The sequence below is a fragment of the Aquarana catesbeiana genome, linkage group LG07, assembly GCF_042186555.1.
Source record: "Aquarana catesbeiana isolate 2022-GZ linkage group LG07, ASM4218655v1, whole genome shotgun sequence".
Classification (NCBI taxonomy): Eukaryota; Metazoa; Chordata; class Amphibia; order Anura; family Ranidae; genus Aquarana; species Aquarana catesbeiana.
The window spans coordinates 246,391,122-246,409,855 of NC_133330.1; positions in this window are offsets into that span (position 1 = coordinate 246,391,122).

Here is an 18,734-nt window from a genome sequence, read left to right on the forward strand (position 1 = left end):
GCAACTGCCTCGGCCCTTCTGTTGGCAGAGTCCTTGAAAGCAGGGGACCCTTCCACTGGAATCATGGTTACCTTATTTAACCTGGATACTGGGGGGGTCAACAACCGGAGGAGATGTCCATTTTTTCAGGAAACTCTCCTCAAAGGGGTAACGCACCACCATTCATCTCGAGACTGAAAAGGCCCGCTGCGGGCTTCCCCACTCCTTGTAAATAAACTTATCAAAATAAGTTAGGTAGGGAAACACCTTAGCAGTGCGGGCCGGCTTGTGGGACCCAAAAGGAACCGACACCTCTGCAGATGTCCCCGTCGTATCCTCTATCTTTAGGGTATCCCACACCACTGTGATAAGTGCTCCTACTAGTGCTCTTTCCTGCGCTGACCCGGACACGGAGTCATCTTCACTGTCCGAATGGTCCTGGTCCGCATCCTTTGAAACGTCAGGGGCCACCTGTCACAGCGGGACCCGAGTCTGAGAGCTTTCCCCAGAAGACGGTGGGGGGAGGGGCATTTTTTACCCACTTGCGCCCGCATGCCGCCTCCACCCTGGAGGACTCCAGGACCGCTGACAGAGCGTCCATAGGCACCGCAGGTGCAGGGGAACTGGTTGCAGTAACAGGGATGTCTGGGGGAAGAAGCGCCAGCTTCTGACGCCATGCTGACCCACTCTCGCCTGTCACCACTAGGGACCTAATGCAAGCCACAAAAAATGCCCACCCTCCTAGCTGCCACAGACTGAGAGGCCCCCTGCAGGACTCACCACCCTGACCCAGGTACTGCGCTGTGCTGCCGCTGTCCGCTCTCCCCTGTGCCAGCCACGAGGTGTTCTGTGTCAGTTTTACGCTGTTCCAGGCTGAACCAGCCGCCCAGCGCTAGAGTAAAACAAACCTGAGGCTACTAGAAAAAGGTTGCCGGCCGCCTCAGCAAAAAATGTCTAAGAGCGCCGGGAGAATGGCCGCCGGACTTCAAGAAAATGGCTGTGGTTGAGAAACTGGCTGCAGCTACAAGAAAATAGCCGCAGCCACCGGAAAATGGCCGCGGTTCCCGCGGCGGCCAGTCCCCACATGGCAACACACAGACACTCCAAAAACGGCCTAAAAACAGGGAGAAAACAACCGCCCAGCGCAGCCCCCTGCCAGGACCCAGAGACACCCCGGCCAGGTACATGCACCGCACCCCCTATGGCCAGTCACAGAGCAGCCCCTCAGCATGGGGAGGAGGGAAAGGGACAGGGAGAGAGGAAAGGGAGATAGAGAGACCCCCTAGTCGACCTCCCAGGGAATGCCCAGCTGCTCCATCCTGCCGAGACAGGTGGGACCATACTTACCCCTCCTGCAGGGACTGCTGGACGCATTCCACGGACAGACCCATCACCTAAGCAGTATGGGGTGGCTGTCGGCCACAGCACACTGTGACACGTATAGCAGTTGCTCGGTCATATGTGTGCCCCAGAGCATATAGCTCACCGGCCGCCTGTCGTGGCCGACCCAGCGCATAGCTAAGGTCTGCACACGCTTGATGGCCAGGCTGGGGAGACTACCAGGATCTATATTATCCAGCCTGTCACCCAGTCCGGCTGTTGATTGTAGATCACAGGAATCAAAAGCAGAAAAAATACAAAATTCCAAGGACCTTTGGTCCCCACAGGGAGCCAGGTCCTTCTATACTAGGCAGAAAAAAACTGAGCTGCTGGAAGCAGAGTGAGGTGTTATAGCCAGTAGGACCGCCCCCTGGGCAGTACTGTGCAGTCTTTACATGTTCTGCCTAGTCCTCTCCTGAAGGTGGCGATATAACCCTAAGGTCAAGATTAAAGGTGCTGTGTCCGTCAATGAACAAAAGAGAAAGAGGGGCTATACAGCACTGTATACAGCACTAAATGTTACTGTATGTATTGGTGTGTTAAGCACTGCACTACACTAACACACTACACTGACAGTGCACTATACTCACACACTATACTAACACTACACTAACACTCTACACTCACAGTCACAATAAGTGAACACACTAACTCACTAACAGCAAACTGAGCCCTGCTCTATCTATCTTCACTCCAACACACTGCAAAAGCTTCCAATGGGAATGAACCTTTTTAGGGTGGGGTGGGACTATGAGCACTGAGCCGTGATTGGAAAAAGTCATCATCACTTTGTCCAATCAGGGCTCTGACAGTGCTTTGTGCCCTAATTGGCAAAGCCATTCACTTGACCAGTGGTCAGGTGCAAGGCTTCATCCAATTAGGGCCCTAGAATGCACTGTGAAGCGTGCAGTGCATATAGGGGGGTTTGCCCTGTACAAATTTGGTGTTCGCCGAACAGGCGATGTTCAGGCTGAACTTTTGCTCGGCCCGAACCGTTCGCCCAACACTAGTGGTCAGACTGGTGGGCAGTTATACAATGCTCCTACAGCCATTTCTGTTAAAGCGGTCAATACCAGCTTCTGCAATCAAGAATTTACTTACTTTTTTCACTTTACACCATTAACCACTTCAGCCCCGGAAGGATTTACCCCCTTCCTGACCAGAGCACTTTTTACAATTCGGCACTGCGTCGCTTTAACTGCTAATTGCGCGGTCATGCAATGTTGTACTCAAACGAAATTTGCGTCCTTTTCTTCCCACAAATAGAGCTTTCTTTTGATGGTATTTGATCACCTCTGCCGTTTTTATTTTTTGCGCTATAAACGAAAAAAGACCGAAAATTTTGAAAAAAAATGATATTTTCTACTTTTTGTTATAAAAAAAATCCAATAAACTCAATTTTAGTCATACATTTAGGCCAAAATGTATTCGGCCACATGTCTTTGGTAAAAAAAATGTCAATAAGCATATATTTATTGGTTTGCGCAAAAGTTATAGCGTCTACAAACTAGGGTACATTTTCTGGAATTTGCACAGCTTTTAGTTTATGATTGCCTATGTCATTTCTTGAGGTGCTAAAATGGCAGGGCAATACAAAACCCCCCCAAATGACCCCATTTTGGAAAGTAGACACCCCAAGGAAATTGCTGAGAGGCATGTTGAGCCCATTGAATATTTATTTTTTTTGTCCCAAGTGATTGAATAATGACAAAAAAAAAAAAAAATTTACAAAAAGTTGTCACTAAATGATATATTGCTCACACAGGCCATGGGCATATGTGGAATTTCACCCCAAAATACATTCAGCTGCTTCTCCTGAGTATGGGGATACCACATGTGTGGGACTTTTTGGGAGCCTAGCCGCGTACGGGGCCCCAAAAACCAAGCACTGCCTTCAGGATTTCTAAGGGCATAAATTTTTGATTTCACTCCTCGCTGCCTATCACAGTTTTGAAGGCCATAAAATGCCATGATGGCACAAACCCCCCCCAAATGACCCCATTTTGTAAAGTAGACACCCCAAGCTATTTGCTGAGAGGCATGGTGAGTATTTTGCAGCTCTCATTTGTTTTTGAAAAAGACCAGAAAAATTTTTTTTTTTTCTTTTTTCAATTTTCAAAACTTTGTGACAAAAAGTGAGGTCTGCAAAATACTCACTATACCTCTCAGCAAATAGCTTGGGGTGTCTACTTTCCAAAATGGGGTCATTTGGGGGGGTTTTGTGCCACCTGGGCTTTCCATGGCCTCCGAAACTGTGACAGGCAGTGAAGAGTGAATTCAAAAATTTACGCCCTTAGAAAGCCTGAAGGCGGTGCTTGGATTTCGGGGTCCCGTGCTCGGCTAGGCTCCCAAAAAGTCCCACACATGTGGTATCCCCATACTCAGGAGAAGCAACAGAATGTATTTTGGGGTGTAATTTTACATATTCCCATGGCATGTTTGAGCAATATATCATTTAGTGACAACTTTGTGCAAAAAAAAAAAAAAAAAAAATTTGTCTCTTTCCTGCAACTTGTGTCACAATATAAAATATTCCATGGACTCGACATGCCTCTCAGCAAATAGCTTGGGGTGTCTACTTTCCAAAATGGGGTCATTTGGGGGGGTTTTGAACTGTCTTGGCATTTTATGCACAACATTTAGAAGCTTATGTCACACATCACCCACTCTTCTAACCACTTGAATACAAAGCCCTTTCTGACACTTTTTGATTACATGAAAAAATTATTTTTTTTTGCAAGAAAATTACTTTGAACCCCCAAACTTTATATATTTTTTTAAAGCAAATGCCCTACAGATTAAAATGGTGGGTGTTTCATTTTTTTTATTCACACAGTATTTGCGCAGCGATTTTTCAAACGCATTTTTTGTGGAAAAAACACACTTTTTTTAAATTTTAATGCACTAAAACACACTATATTGCCCAAATGTTTGATGAAATAAAAAAGATGATCTTAGGCCGAGTACATGGATACCAAACATGACATGCTTTAAAATTGCGCACAAACGTGCAGTGGCAACAAAATTAATACATTTTTAAAAGCCTTTAAAAGCCTTTACAGGTTACCACTTTAGATTTACAGAGGAGGTCTACTGCTAAAATTACTGCCCTCGATCTGACGTTCATGGTGACACCTCACATGCATGGTGCAATTGCTGTTTACATTTGACGCCAGACCGACACTTGCGTTCGCCTTAGCGCGAGAGCAGGGGGGACAGGGGTGCTTTTTTTTTTTTTTTTTTTTTTTTTTTTCTTTATTATTTTTTTGCTTTTTTATCTTATTTTTAAACTGTTCCTTTCATTTTTTTTTTTAATCATTTTTATTGTTATCTCAGGGAATGTAAATATCCCCTATGATAGCAATAGGTAGTGACAGGTACTCTTTTTTGAAAAAATTGGGGTCTATTAGACCCTAGATCTCTCCTCTGCCCTCAAAGCATCTGACCACACCAAGATCGGTGTGAAAAAATGCTTCCCCAATGGCGCTGTTTACATCCGGCAAAATCTAAGTCATAAAATGCTCGTAGCTTCCGGTTTCTTAGGCCATAGAGATGTTTGGAGCCACTCTGGTCTCTGATCAGCTCTATGGTCAGCTAGCTGAATCATCGGCTGCATTCTCAGGTTCCCTGTTGAGACAGGAGAGCCAGAGAAATACATGGAAGACGGTGGGGGGGAGGGGCATTCCCTCCCACTGCTTGTAAAAGCAGTCTAGAGGCTAATTAGCCACTAGGATTGCTTTTACATGAAAGCCGACCGCTGGCTGAAAAGAATGATACCAAGATGATACCTAAACCTGCAGGCATCATTCTGGTATAACCACTCAAAGTCGTGAATGGCGTACCTGAAGACAAAAAAATGGTTAACAATAAAGCACAGTGAACAGTAAAGTATAAAAAATTGCATACCTGAAAAGCAAACATGATAAAACATAATAACAATAAAACATTGCAGAATAGAATACAGTAAAAAAGAGCAGAACCATAGAGAGAGAGAATAGAGAGAGAGAGAACAATAAAACGACAACTATATATTTTTTTTTATTTTTGTTTGTGTTTTTTTTTTTTTTTTACACTTTTTTTTGTAACTGTAACTTTTATAACTGTAACCGGTTCCAGGTTCGGGTCTCTCAAAATGCGATGGCATCTTGGGAGACCCTGTGAAAGTGTGCCTAGTCTGTGCAATGCTGTACCCTACGCTAATACTCAACTAGTGAATGATAGCGTTCAAAACATTCACCAATGCAAAGACCAGGATTGTCAGGACAGGAGGGACAATAATAGCGGGTGTCACGCCTATATCCGCGCTTGCTGCAGACACAACATCTTTTTTGGGGGGGTTCGTTGGGTAGGGGTACTCGGGAGGACATAAAGAAAATGCCTCTCATGCAGCCGACTGCATTTGGTTGGGGATGTGAATGGGGGAAGTACGGGCGCTGCAGAAGCGGTGGTTTCCCAATTAGGATTGGCGAATGCAGCAGGAAGGGCACTATGGGCACGACGGGCCTGTGTTCGTCTTCTTGGTGGTAGCGGGACACTACTTGTGCTTGCCACCTCACCAGCTTGAACTGCACTTATGGGACTCGCCACGTCACCAAGTGTTACTGCAGTGCTGGTTTGACTACGACCGGGGTGTACAAGGCCGCTGGCGCTTGCCAGTTCACCAAAACGCTACCAAAAAAACTGTTAGCGATCGCAGGGATCAGGCCTGACTCTGCGAACGCTGCAGTTATGCGTTTAGTGTTTTGTAAGTGACAGTGATCGATCGATACTGCACTTGGGTGGGCTGGGCTGGGCCGGGCGGAGGGGCAAAACGCAGGTGCTAGCAGGTATCTGGGCTGATCCTGCTAACACTGCGTTTTTGGGAATCCTAAACTGCTGGGGATGCTAGTATAGATCTGATCGGATCAGATATTGATGCGTTCAGATACTATACCACTAAGGGAGGTGTACGGTGCGTGGGTGTTAGCGCTACTGGCACTAACCTGACGCTGCCTGGGGCTGGTGCTTGCCATTTCACCAAAAAGCTACCAAAAAAACTGTTAGCGATCGCAGGGATCAGGCCTGACTCTGCGAACGCTGCAGTTATGCGTTTAGTGTTTTGTAAGTGACAGTGATCGATCGATACTGCACTTGGGTGGGCCGAGCCGGGTGGAGGGGCAAAATGCAGGTGCTAGCAGGTATCTGGGCTGATCCCGCTAACACTGCGTTTTTGGGAACCCTAAACTGCTGGGGACGCTAGTATAGATCTGATCGGATCAGATATTGATCCGTTTAGATACTATACCACTAAGGGAGGCGTATGCTGCGTGCGTGGGTGTTAGCGGTACTGGTGCTAATCTGACGCTGCCTGGGGCGACGCATATCACCGCCAGGCGATCGGGGGGCTAAATCTTTATTCGGTTCTAAACGGCGGATGCCCTGACACTATAAAAAATAAACAAACTAACCAGCGTCACCCGTAACGGTTATACGGTGATCAGTGGTGAAAGGGTTAACTAGGGGGCAATCAAGGGGTTAAAACATTTATTCGGTAGCATATGGGGGTCCCTGTCGCTATAAAATGCTGACGGCGAACCTAAATATTTACGTCCCTAACTAGCGTCACCAGCGACACTAATACAGCGATCAGAAAAATGATTGCTTAGCGACACTGGTGACGGGGGGTGATCAAGGGGTTAAAACTTTATTAGGGGGGGTTAGGGGGGTACCCTAGACCTACAGGGGGCTAATACTCACTGCCCTACCACTTCTAACTGTCACAAACTGACACCAATCAGTAATCAGGAAAAAAAAAAAAAAAAACAGCTTGGTGTCAGTTTGTGACAGGGGGGGGGGGGTGATTGGGGGGGGATCGGGGGTGTTTAGTGTGCCTGGCATGTTCTACTGTGTTGTGTAGTGTTTTACACTTACTCGGATGTCTTCTCTCCTCGGCGTCGGAACGGAAACTGCCAAGCCGAGGAGAGATGACATCACATCCTCTGCCTGTGTGTGCTATACACAGGCAGGGGATGTTTCTCATTGGCTGGGAGCGATCGCGAGGGGGGGGCCACGATCGGATGGCCTCCCCCTCATCTCTGATCGCTGCCAGACAAATGCCGACCGCCGCTGGCACCGGGGGGGGTCCGATCGGACCCCCCGCCAGCGGGAAGGCATCACGTATCAGGTACGTGATTTTGCCTGCCCGTGCCGCTCTGTTGACGTATATAGACGTGAGGCGGTCGGCAAGTGGTTAAATCTATTGATATTTTTGTTGAATAATTTATTTAAAAAAGACAATTTTTTCTGTGTGTTTTTATTCAAGTGTATCGCCTTTATTCGTTATCCTTGTTTGAATGATGGTCTAATGTTTACCTGTTTAAATATGTTGAAAAAGTCAACAATTCTCATTAGGTGTACTTACTTTTTCTCGTGATTGTATATTTTGCCTTGAGGCTAAAACAAAAAATACCAAAAGGTTTTTATGCTACCTGAATACTAGAAAATTAAACACACATACATATAGAAATTTGTTAGACAGAAAGGAAACAGCAGTATTGGACCTTTGTGCAGTTTTGGTGGTGCCTTCACCCCGTACCTTTCTAGAGGTACTCTTGATGGAAGCAAGAACTGGCCTTGCTGTAAAAAATTGAAATTTAACGTCCTTGTCAAACAGTTGCGGAAAAATTGGTCTTTGGGTGTTAGTGGTGTCGCTCAACCTTCTAAAGTTATTCTTGAAAGCAAGAATTGTCCTTGCTGTAAAAAAAAATAATTTGAAGCACCTGTCAATTAGGTGCAGAAAAATTGGTCCTTGGGTGTTAATTGTGCCCATAAAAACTATACAAAAAATTACTTCAAGATAAACTCAACACCCACAAAGCTAGGCAGCTTGCAGAGAGGCGAGATCCCAATAACACTTAATCAGCGACTTTGGCATCAGGGGCTTGATAACTGCTGCTAATGCAGGACTGATTCATTTTGAAAAATGTCAGCCAGTCAACGGAGTCTGTGGACAGACGCGCTCTTTTATCTGTCACAAAAACTCCGGCAGCACTAAATGTCTGTTCGGAAAACACACTGGATACAGGGCAGCCCAGCAGCTCAATTGCATACTGGGCAAACTCTGGCCAGTGGTCTATTCTCATGACCCAGAAACCCAGTGGATTGTCTACTGGAAAGCTCTCCATGTCTGTTTTTGCCCCTAGATAATCTTCCACCATATGATGCAGATGCTACCGATGGGATCTTGAAGCTGAGAGCCTTGGGCACCAAGGACTAAGAAAATTTTGAAATGCACCACTGAGGCGGCCCCCTTCTCCACCACTCCTCCTTTGACCGACAGAAGCCTCAAAACTAGCTTTTTCATGAGACTAACCTATCAGAGTCTGGAAAGGCGTTATATAAACTCCTCTTTAACCACTTGCCACCCAGGCCAATTTTGACATTTCTCTCCTACATTTAAAAATCATATTTTTTTTGCTAGAAAATTACATAGAACCCCCAACATTCGGAGTCTGTGGACAGACACGCTCTTTTATCTATCACATAAACTCCGGCAGCACTAAATGTCTGTTCGGAAAACACACTGGATACAGGGCAGCCCAGCAGCTCAATTGCATACTGGGCAAACTCTGGCCAGTGGTCTATTCTCATGACCCAGAAACCCAGTGGATTGTCTATGTTTATTTTTTAGCAAAGACTCTAGAGAATACAATGGCAGTCGTTGCAACTTTTTATCTTGCACGGTATTTGCGCAGCAATTTTTCAAACACGTTTCTTTTGGAATAAAAACTGTTTTCTGTTTTAAAAAAAACAGTGAAGTTAGACCAATTTTTTTTGCATAACATGAAAGATGAAGTTACGCCGAGTAAATAGATACCTAAGATGTCACGCTTCAAAATTGCACACGCTCGTGGAATGGCCTACGATAAACCATAGAAAAATAACCATGTGGTCTGCCAGAAATCTCTATAGTAAACATCTGGCCCGGCAGATCTTGTCTCCGACTCACCGATGGAAGCGGTGAGTCGGTAAAAGCACCGGAGGGCGGCGGGGGGGGGATGTCCCCTTTCGCCATCCGTAAGAACGATCAAGCGGTGGAACAGCCGCTATGATCATCCTTATGGTGTAGGGAATCACCAGCTGAAAAAGCCGATATCTGAATGATGCCTGTATTTGCGCAGCAATTTTTCAAATGCGTTTCTTTTGGAATAAAAACTGTTTTTCAGGAGACACGTGAGAGGAGAGCAGAGAGGAGAGCGGAGAGGGGAGGGACGAGCCGGGAGTCACGAGCCGGGAGTCACATGATCGCACTACAGCTCAATTGCATACTGGGCAAACTCTGGCCAGTGGTCTATTCTCATGACCCAGAAACCCAGTGGATTGTCTATGTTTATTTTTTAGCAAAGACTCTAGAGAATACAATGGCAGTCGTTGCAACTTTTTATCTTGCACAGTATTTGCGCAGCAATTTTTCAAACACGTTTCTTTTGGAATAAAAACTGTTTTCTGTTTTAAAAAAAACAGTGAAGTTAGACCAATTTTTTTTGCATAACATGAAAGATGAAGTTACGCCGAGTAAATAGATACCTAACATGTCACGCTTCAAAATTGCACACGCTCGTGGAATGGCCTACGATAAACCATAGAAAAATGACGATCTCGGCTTCCCAGCCGAGGCGGCGCCGTTTGTTTGAATGCAGAGATGAGCGTGACGTCATAACATCGCATCCAGCCTCCAAACGATCATGGAGACTCCGGCGACCATGTGGTCCGCCAGAAATCTCTATAGTAAACATCCGGCCCGGCAGAAGCGGTGAGTCGGTAAAAGCACCGGAGGGCGGCGGGGGGGGGATGTCCCCTTTCGCCACCCGTAAGAACGATCAAGCGGTGGAACAGCCACTATGATCATCCTTATGGTGTAGGGAATCACCAGCTGAAAAAGCCGATATCTGAATGATGCCTGTATTTGCGCAGCAACTTTTCAAATGCGTTTCTTTTGGAATAAAAACTGTTTTTCAGGAGACACGTGAGAGGAGAGCAGAGAGGAGAGCGGAGAGGGGAGGGACGAGCCGGGAGTCACATGATCGCACTACGGCGAAATTCGGTATGATGTGACATCATTTTTTAAAAAGCACATACAGCCGGGGCACAGCATTCATTGTAATACAACATTTATTAAAAGAAAGTAATTGTGGGGGGGGGTAGTGATGGCTGCATTTAATGGGCACAGGTGGCTGTGTTTGGGCACAAGTGGCTGCGTTTAACGGGCACAGATGGCTGCTTTTGGGCACAGGTGGCTGCATTTGACGGGCACAAGTGGCTGCGTTTGGGCACAGGTGGCTGCATTTGATTGGCACAAGTGGCTGTGTTTGGGCACAGGTGGCTGCGTTTGATGGGCACTGGTGGCTGCGTTTGATGGGCACAGGTGGCTGCGTTTGACGGGCACAGTGGCTGCATTTGGGCACAGGTAGCTGCATTTAGGCACAGGTGGCTGCGTTTGACAGGCACAGGTGGCTGCGTTTGGGCACATGTGGCTGGGTTTGACGGGCACAGATGGCTGCGTTTGACGGGCACAGATGGCTGCGTTTGACGGGCACAAGTGGCTGCGTTTGGGCACAAGTGGCTGCGTTTGGGCACAGATGGCTGCGTTTGGGCACAGGTGGCTGCGTTTGACAGGCACAGGTGGCTGTGTTTGGGCACAGGTGGCTGCGTTTGGGCACAGGTGGCTGCGTTTGACGGGCACAGGTGGCTGCGTTTGACGGGCACAGATGGCTGCGTTTGATGGGCACAAGTGGCTGCATTTGGGCACAGGTGGCTGCGTTTGATGGGCACAAGTGGCTGCGTTTGGGCACAGGTGGCTATGTTTGATGGGCACAGGTGACTGCGTTTGATGGGCACAGGTGGCTGCATTTGACGGGCACAGGTGGCTGCGTTTGGGCACAGGTGGCTGCGTTTGACGGGCACAAGTGGTTGCGTTTGGGCACAGGTGGCTGCGTTTGACGGGCACAGGTGGCTGTGTTTGGGCACAGGTGGCTGCGTTTGGGCACAGGTGGCTGCGTTTGACGGGCACAGGTGGCTGCGTTTGGGCACAGGTGGCTGCATTTGACGGGCACAGATGGCTGCGTTTGATGGGCACAAGTGGCTGCATTTGGGCACAGGTGGCTGCGTTTGATGGGCACAAGTGGCTGCGTTTGGGCACAGGTGGCTACGTTTGATGGGCACAGGTGGCTGCGTTTGATGGGCACAGGTGGCTGCATTTGACGGGCACAGGTGGCTGCGTTTGGGCACAGGTGGTTGCGTTTGGGCACAGATGGCTGCATTTGACGGGCACAGTGGCTGCATTTGGGCACAGATGGCTGCGTTTGACGGGCACAAGTGGCTGCGTTTGACGGGCACAAGTGGCTGCGTTTGGGCACAGGTGGCTGCGTTTGACGGGCACAAGTGGCTGCGTTTGATGGGCACAGTGGCTGCGTTTGACGGGCACAGTGGCTGCGTTTGACGGGCACAAGTGGCTGCGTTTGACGGGCACAGTGGCTGCATTTGATGGGCACAGTGGCTGCATTTGATGGGGGAGGTTCAGTATTTTTCAGTTTGTTTGCACCCCCCAAAAAAATTTTGAGCACCAGCTGCCACTGGTCAGCACAGAGACAGTACAGGGAACTTCACAGGGCCGTTTGTCATCTGTGGATTGTATTCCCTCCTGACCTCCAAGCAGCAGTGTGTGTGTGAATGTCTGTACCCTGTAGTGCACCGGATTAGTGCACTTTTTTTAAGGGAGTGAGGTTATTTTTAATTCAAAGCAGAGTTCCAGTCAATTTTTTGTTTATTAGAAGTCAGCAGCTACAAAAAAAGTGCATCTTCTGACTTTTAATAAATAGACACTCACCTGTCCCACAATGCAGCAACGTGGCCACCCAAACCCTCCCTTCTCTCCCCTGCCTGTCCACATCGCTGGCAATACTACTGTGGGCATCCGGCTGTGACAGCTTGCAGCTTCACAGCCGGGTGTGCATGTCTCACTGCGCTTTCCTGCATAGCCGGGCAATCTTTTGGGAACTGTGATGTCTCCCAGAAGATTGCAGGGTGGAAGGGCCGCCTAGGCGTCCCAAGCGGAAGTGGGAGCTCATCGGTAATCGTGATGCATCGTGATGCATCGCGGAATCGAATCTTTGACCAGATAATCGTAATCGAATCGTGAGACCAGTGAAGATGCGCACACCTAGTAAACATCCGGGGCCTGCAGGTCTTGTTTCCGACTCACCGATGAGTCGGTAGAAGCACCGGAATGCGGCGGGAGGGGGGGACGTCCCCATTAGCCACCCGTAAGAATGATCAAGTGGTGGAACAGCCGCTATGATCATTGTTATGGTGTAGGGAATCGGCAGCTGAAAAAGCCGATATCTGAATGATGCCTGTAGCTACAGGCATCATTCAGATATACCCGCTCAAAGTCAAGGACGTCATATGACGGCCGGCGGGCGGGAAGAGGTTAAGGTGTCCTCAAGATATTTCATCCTGTGCGCCCTCTGCAAGGGTCGGATGAGTTCCAAGACTTTTCCCTTGTAACGGTGGTAAAGGAGGGTTGCCAACCAATAATGATCCTTATCCTTGAAGCCACAAATCCTTGGGTCCTTTTGCAGGCTTTGAAGAATAAGGGAGCCCATGCACAGCAACTTTATGGAGGCATGAGAAGCAGAGTTCTCAGGGTCACTGAGGATTACAGTATCTGGAACTGCCCCCTCCCAGCCACGTACTACTTGCAAGGTTTCTGGGTACTGAAAGCCATCTCTTAAGGTTTGACGTATGTCTTCCTTTGCTTCTATGCCTCCAAAACTGCTAGAATCCTCCTCCTCCTTCTCCCTCTCCTCTTGTGTGTTCTGTGACGTTGCAAGAATGATGTCTGCATAAAGCGGGCCTTGAGAGGACAGGAAGTCCTTCTCTTTCTCTCGCTGCTCTGCCTTCAGTGCCCTGTCCATAATGCCACGCAGAGTATGCTCCAGCAGGAACACAAGAGGGATTGTCACTGATTCATGCATTGTCACGGTTCACCATCCTTGTTGCCTCCTCAAATGGTGACATTAAAGTGCATGCATCCTTTATCAGCAGCCATTGCCATGAAGGAAAAAATGCAGAGCTGCCCTTAGCCTGTCCTTTTGCCATAATCACACAGGTTCTCGTTGACAGCCCTCTGCTGCATGTGCAGCTGCTGCAGCATTGCCAAAGTTGAGTTCCACTTCGTGGGCTTGTCGCAAATCAGGCGGTTTACAAGCAGGTGGAATTCCTGCTGAATTTCACCCAACTGAACACTGGCTGTGTATGACCGCCTGAAATTGCTACAGACTCTTCTGGATGCCTTAGAAGATCTTGCAAACCTGGGTACCTGTTTAACCACTTCCCGCCCAGCCTATAGCAGATTGACAGCCAAGAAGTGGTTCTGTTATCCTGATTGGGCGTCATATGACATCCAGCAGGATAACAAGCTGGCGCGCACCCACCGCGTGCCCATCAGTGCTGCATATCGGTGCCGCCTATCAATTCTACATATCAGTGCCTCCTAATCAGTGCCACCTTATCAGTGCCAACTCATTAGTGCCCCTCAGTGAAGGAGAAAACAACATTTTGACAGAAACTAAGTAAAACTTTTTTTTTTCAAAAATTTTTTAGTTTGTTTAGCAAAAAGTTCAAACCCCAGAGGTGATCAAATACCACCAAAAGAAAGCTTTATTTGTGGGCAGAAAATTATAAAAATTTAGTTTGGGTACAGCGTTGCATGATCGCGCAATTGTCATTCAAAGTGCGACAACGCTGAAAGCTGAAAATTGTCCTGGGCAGGAAGGGATGAAAGTGCCTGGTATTGAAGTGGTTAAAGCGGAGTTCCACCCAAAAATGGAAGCCGCGAGGCTTCACTCCCTGATTCCCTTACCGAAGATGGCGGCGGCAGCACCCGAGAGCCGAGGGAGAGATCGGGTGCCGACATCGCGGGTGCCCCGGACAGGCAAGTGTCCTTATTTTAAAAGTCAGCAGCTGCAGTATTTGTAGTTGCTGACTTAAAAAAAAAAAAAATTTGTCGGAACTCCGAAATGCTGCACCACCAACTTGAGGACATGTGCCAGGCATAGCACATGTGTCAATTAGGGCCAGACTGGGAATAAAAACCAGCCCTGGAAATAATTTCATACCAGCCAAATAGCATAATTATACCACCCCAACAGCATAACATCGTTATTTTCTTGTTCATAAAAGGGAAAAGCATGCATTTTAAAGCACATTTGAAGAGTGTATTATATATAGATAAGACAGATATGAAAGGACATACGGCTTTAGATATATAAGAGCAAATTCCCCTTAAAAGTGGTAAAAGTGGAGCAATCATCAAGGGGAACCCCAGGAACACAGAGACCTCCTTCCCCAGAAATAAGAAACTAAGGTAAGGGGGGGGGGTTACTGATATAAGGGGGAAACCTTTATATCAGTGCCCCCTTACATTATTGTATTCATTCCCCACTTACATCACTGACCCCCCTCCCCTCAGACAAAGTCTGGCGGCGCTGTCACTGACCTCCTCTCAGGTGCAAGAGATCAACAGTGCCCATCAAATGCAACCTCATCAGTGCCTATGAAATGCAGCCTACCAGTGCCCACCAAATGCAGCTTATCAGTGCCCATCAAATGCAGCCTACCAGTGCCCACCAAATGCAGCTTATCAGTACCCATCAAATGCAGCCTACCAGTGCCCATCAAATGCAGCCTACCAGTGCCCATCAAATGCAGCCTACCAGTGTCCACCAAATAGTCTACCAGTGCCCACCAAATGCAGCTTCATCAGTGCCCACCAAATGCAGCCTTATTAGTGCCCACCAAATGCAGCCTTATCAGTGCCCACCCAAATGCAGCCTACCATTGACGTGCCCACCAAATGCAGCCTACTAGTGAGGTGCCCAGCCTCTGATGCCTCCCTCACTCAGGGGAAAAGCTTACAGCACCTGGTGTTCCTGCTTAGGCTCCGATCAACAGCGATCAGGCATGTTCAGGGTGATGAGGCCGCGGTCAATCTGGCGAAAAATGAACGCGTCAGGAAACACTGCTATGCCAAACACAACAGTGGCACTGACACCACTGGTCCATCAGGAGATGTGGACACCGCCAGATTACTGAACCTGAGAGGGGGGCACCTACCTCCCCCTTCTAGAGCCATTTAGCTGGTAAATAATGTAGCAACTAAATTAGCCAAAACCTAATACGCAGTCCCCCAAGGATGCAGGCCTAAAACAATGTTGGTCTACTGCTGTGCAACCCCATAGGTAAGTACAGTGCCTTGCAAAAGTATTCACCCCCTCTTGGTATTTTTCGTGTTTTGTTGCCTCACAACCTGGAATTAACGTGGATTGTTTAAGGATTTGCATCAGTTAATTTATAGAACATGCTCACAACTTTGAAGATGTTTTTTTTTTATTGCGAAGCAAACATATAGGACAAAATAATAGAAAAAAAATCTAACTATTCACCCCCCTAAAGTCAAAACTTTGTAGAGCCACCTTTTGCGGCTATCACAGCTCCAAGGCCCGGAGGTGCAGTTCAGCCCCGCCCCCTCTCCTAATTGGCTGACTTTGATAGCAGTGGGAGCCAATGGCGCTGCTGCTGTGTCTCAGCCAATCAGGAGGGAGAGTCCTGGACAGCCAAGGGACTCGTGCACATCGCTGGACCCAGATAAGTATTAAGGGGGCTGCTGCACACAGAAGGCTTATCCACCACTCTAGTGGGGTGGTTTTCACCCCCGCTAGCAGCCTAAAAAGGGTTAAATCCACCGGCAAAACACTGCCCATTGATTTCAATGTGGAGGAGGGGGTGTATTCACCGCTGGAAAGAAGCGGCTGGCAGGACTTTTTAAGACGCCCTGCCATTGCAGCGCCCCAGTGTGAAAGCACTTGGGCTTTCACACTGGGATTGCAGCTGAGGCTTTTTTTCAGGCGCTTATTTTTATCGCCTCTCGTGTGAAAGGGTTCTGAATGTTTTTATTTAATAAATTGTTATACCAGAGAGCACTATGGATCTTTCTTGTGTTCCCTGCCATGTTTATTCTGAGAGTGGAGCGGAAAAAAGGAGTGTTCCTTTATTCCAGTGCTTTGGTAGGAGATCTATTGAAGCTCTATATACCCTGTAGTGGTGTTTCCAGTTGAGAATGCTAAACGTTTGAGGAGGACTATTAAAGAGTGATCCTTCACAGTGCTGTAGCAGGAGGATACTTAATGAGGCTTTGCAGACTCTGTAGTATGGTCTCCAGTTGAGGTGAGCAGGTTTTTCACCTACCGGTGGTCACTAAGACTTGTCACATTGAATGCACTGTGGCGTTTTTAGAATATATATATCTCTATCTCACATATGGACTGTTTAGGATTAGAGTGAATATTGCAATAATTTCATATATACTATATTGTATGTTTTTTGATGGCACTGCGCTTATTTTGAGATAGCTTTTCCAAATTGAAGTTCCTGCTTCTCATTAGAACTGCGCCAGACCTCCAAGAGCACATCAGTGACCACCACCTTAGACACTTTTTTTTTTTTGGGGGGGGGAGGGGGGGGCAGGTGGTCACACTGAAGTTCCTGTTTGATTGATCTGCCAGTGTCCATTCACCTATAGGTGGTGTATAACCCGAAATAGCTAGGAATATAACCATCCGTTTCCTGTGATGTAAAGAGGATTCATTTGACCGTCACTAATGAAAAAGTAACAGTGAAACTGAAGGATGCAATATATAAATTCCACCATGTCTGGGATCGCTCATTTTATGCCTTCAGATTTTGACCATAGACTGGTTAACTTGTAAAGCTTAATATTAGAGAACTATACATAAGGTGTTCAAACCCCCCCCACTTCCCTTTTTTTTCCCCCAAATTTTAAAGCGTCACAGTATGTATGTTACGTGGCCTATTGGTGCACAGAATACACACTTGTCATTCAACACTGGTTATTGCCACCTTCATTGTAGCATATCATTTTATTCGGAATATTAGGTTACTGACAGATTTGTGTCCTTTATGTATTATATCTACATGCTACAATAAAAATAAGGCCCTGCTCTGGTGCAAAGAAAGAATCACCACTCTGGGTGGTCTGAGCGTTTAGAAGAGTGAAATGTTCACCTAAGATTTTGCAGGAGGATACCTTGCAGCTAGTTTTTTCCAGTGCTATCAGTGAAGGCATTCCCCTAAGGAGTTCTCAGAATAAGGATCGAGGGTAAGCTTACCCAAGGGAGTACACAGCAATCTGTATACTGTCATGTAGCAAAGCCCTTATGGCAAAAGGGGAGGAGGTGCCAAAGTACCTTTCAAAGATCTCTAGGTGGAAGTGGCAGTAGTGTGGTACAATTTAACCCATCAGTAACCTAATAGCCCAAATAAAGTGATATGCTACAAAGAAGGCAGCAATAACCAGTGTTGAACGGCAAGCATTTTATCCACCCAAGACTAAGCTCTGCATCACTGAACTTTTGGCACCAAAGTTTTAAGTTTAGTTTATCCCAGTTTCCTGATAGTCAACATCTAAAAACACGTTATTGAAGATACAAATAGCATAAAGTACTGAAGATATAGCCCAATACTTGTGGAGTCTAAACTGTCAGGAGGTACAGGCTGCCCCTGAAAAAGTCCAGGCTTTACCTGCCATGGTGGGTATACCCCCAAAGGGGGTCTTCAGGTTCTGTGTTCCATAGGATGGACCAGTCTGGGCCCTGTACAGTATCATGTAGCTAACCACACACATGGCAAAGTGCAAAGGTGAGCACCCATAAAATAAAAAAAAAAAAAAATTAAGTAGTTTATTTGGTTTGGAACTGTAAATTGGTTTGCATAGAAGCTGCAAAGCCTCTCCCCTTCTGGCACAGGTACAATTATTAATAACAGCAGCCTTTATGTAACCTCAAGCTGAAACTAGTGGTATCAACGGGTTTGCTTAATGTGAATAGTTATACATTTGCTTTAAAGTTAAACTGATTTTTTTTTTTCCTTAAACTTCTCAAACAAACCCTCTTATTAAAAACTGACAAGAAGATCCTTGATCAGACAAGTTTACAAACTGACAACTGTGACCCTACATTGTCACCTGCACCCACGGTGGTGACTCAGTTGCATACTGCACAGGCAGTAAAGCCAGATTAGGTGCAATATTTGAGCCTGTTGAAGCTGCTTTAGCAAAGGGTCACCCAGTTCTAGTTTACTTATGCTTCCAGCTGGTAGAAAGTTTTCACCTCCCTTACAAGCATGGTGACATCTCCCCTGCAGGATTAAATTATATATGGTCTGTAAAATTGTGTCCAAATTTGAAAAACACACCCCCCCACTGTGTCAATTTCTTCTAGCCTACTCATTAATCTGAAGAATCTTGGAAGTTTGGAAGC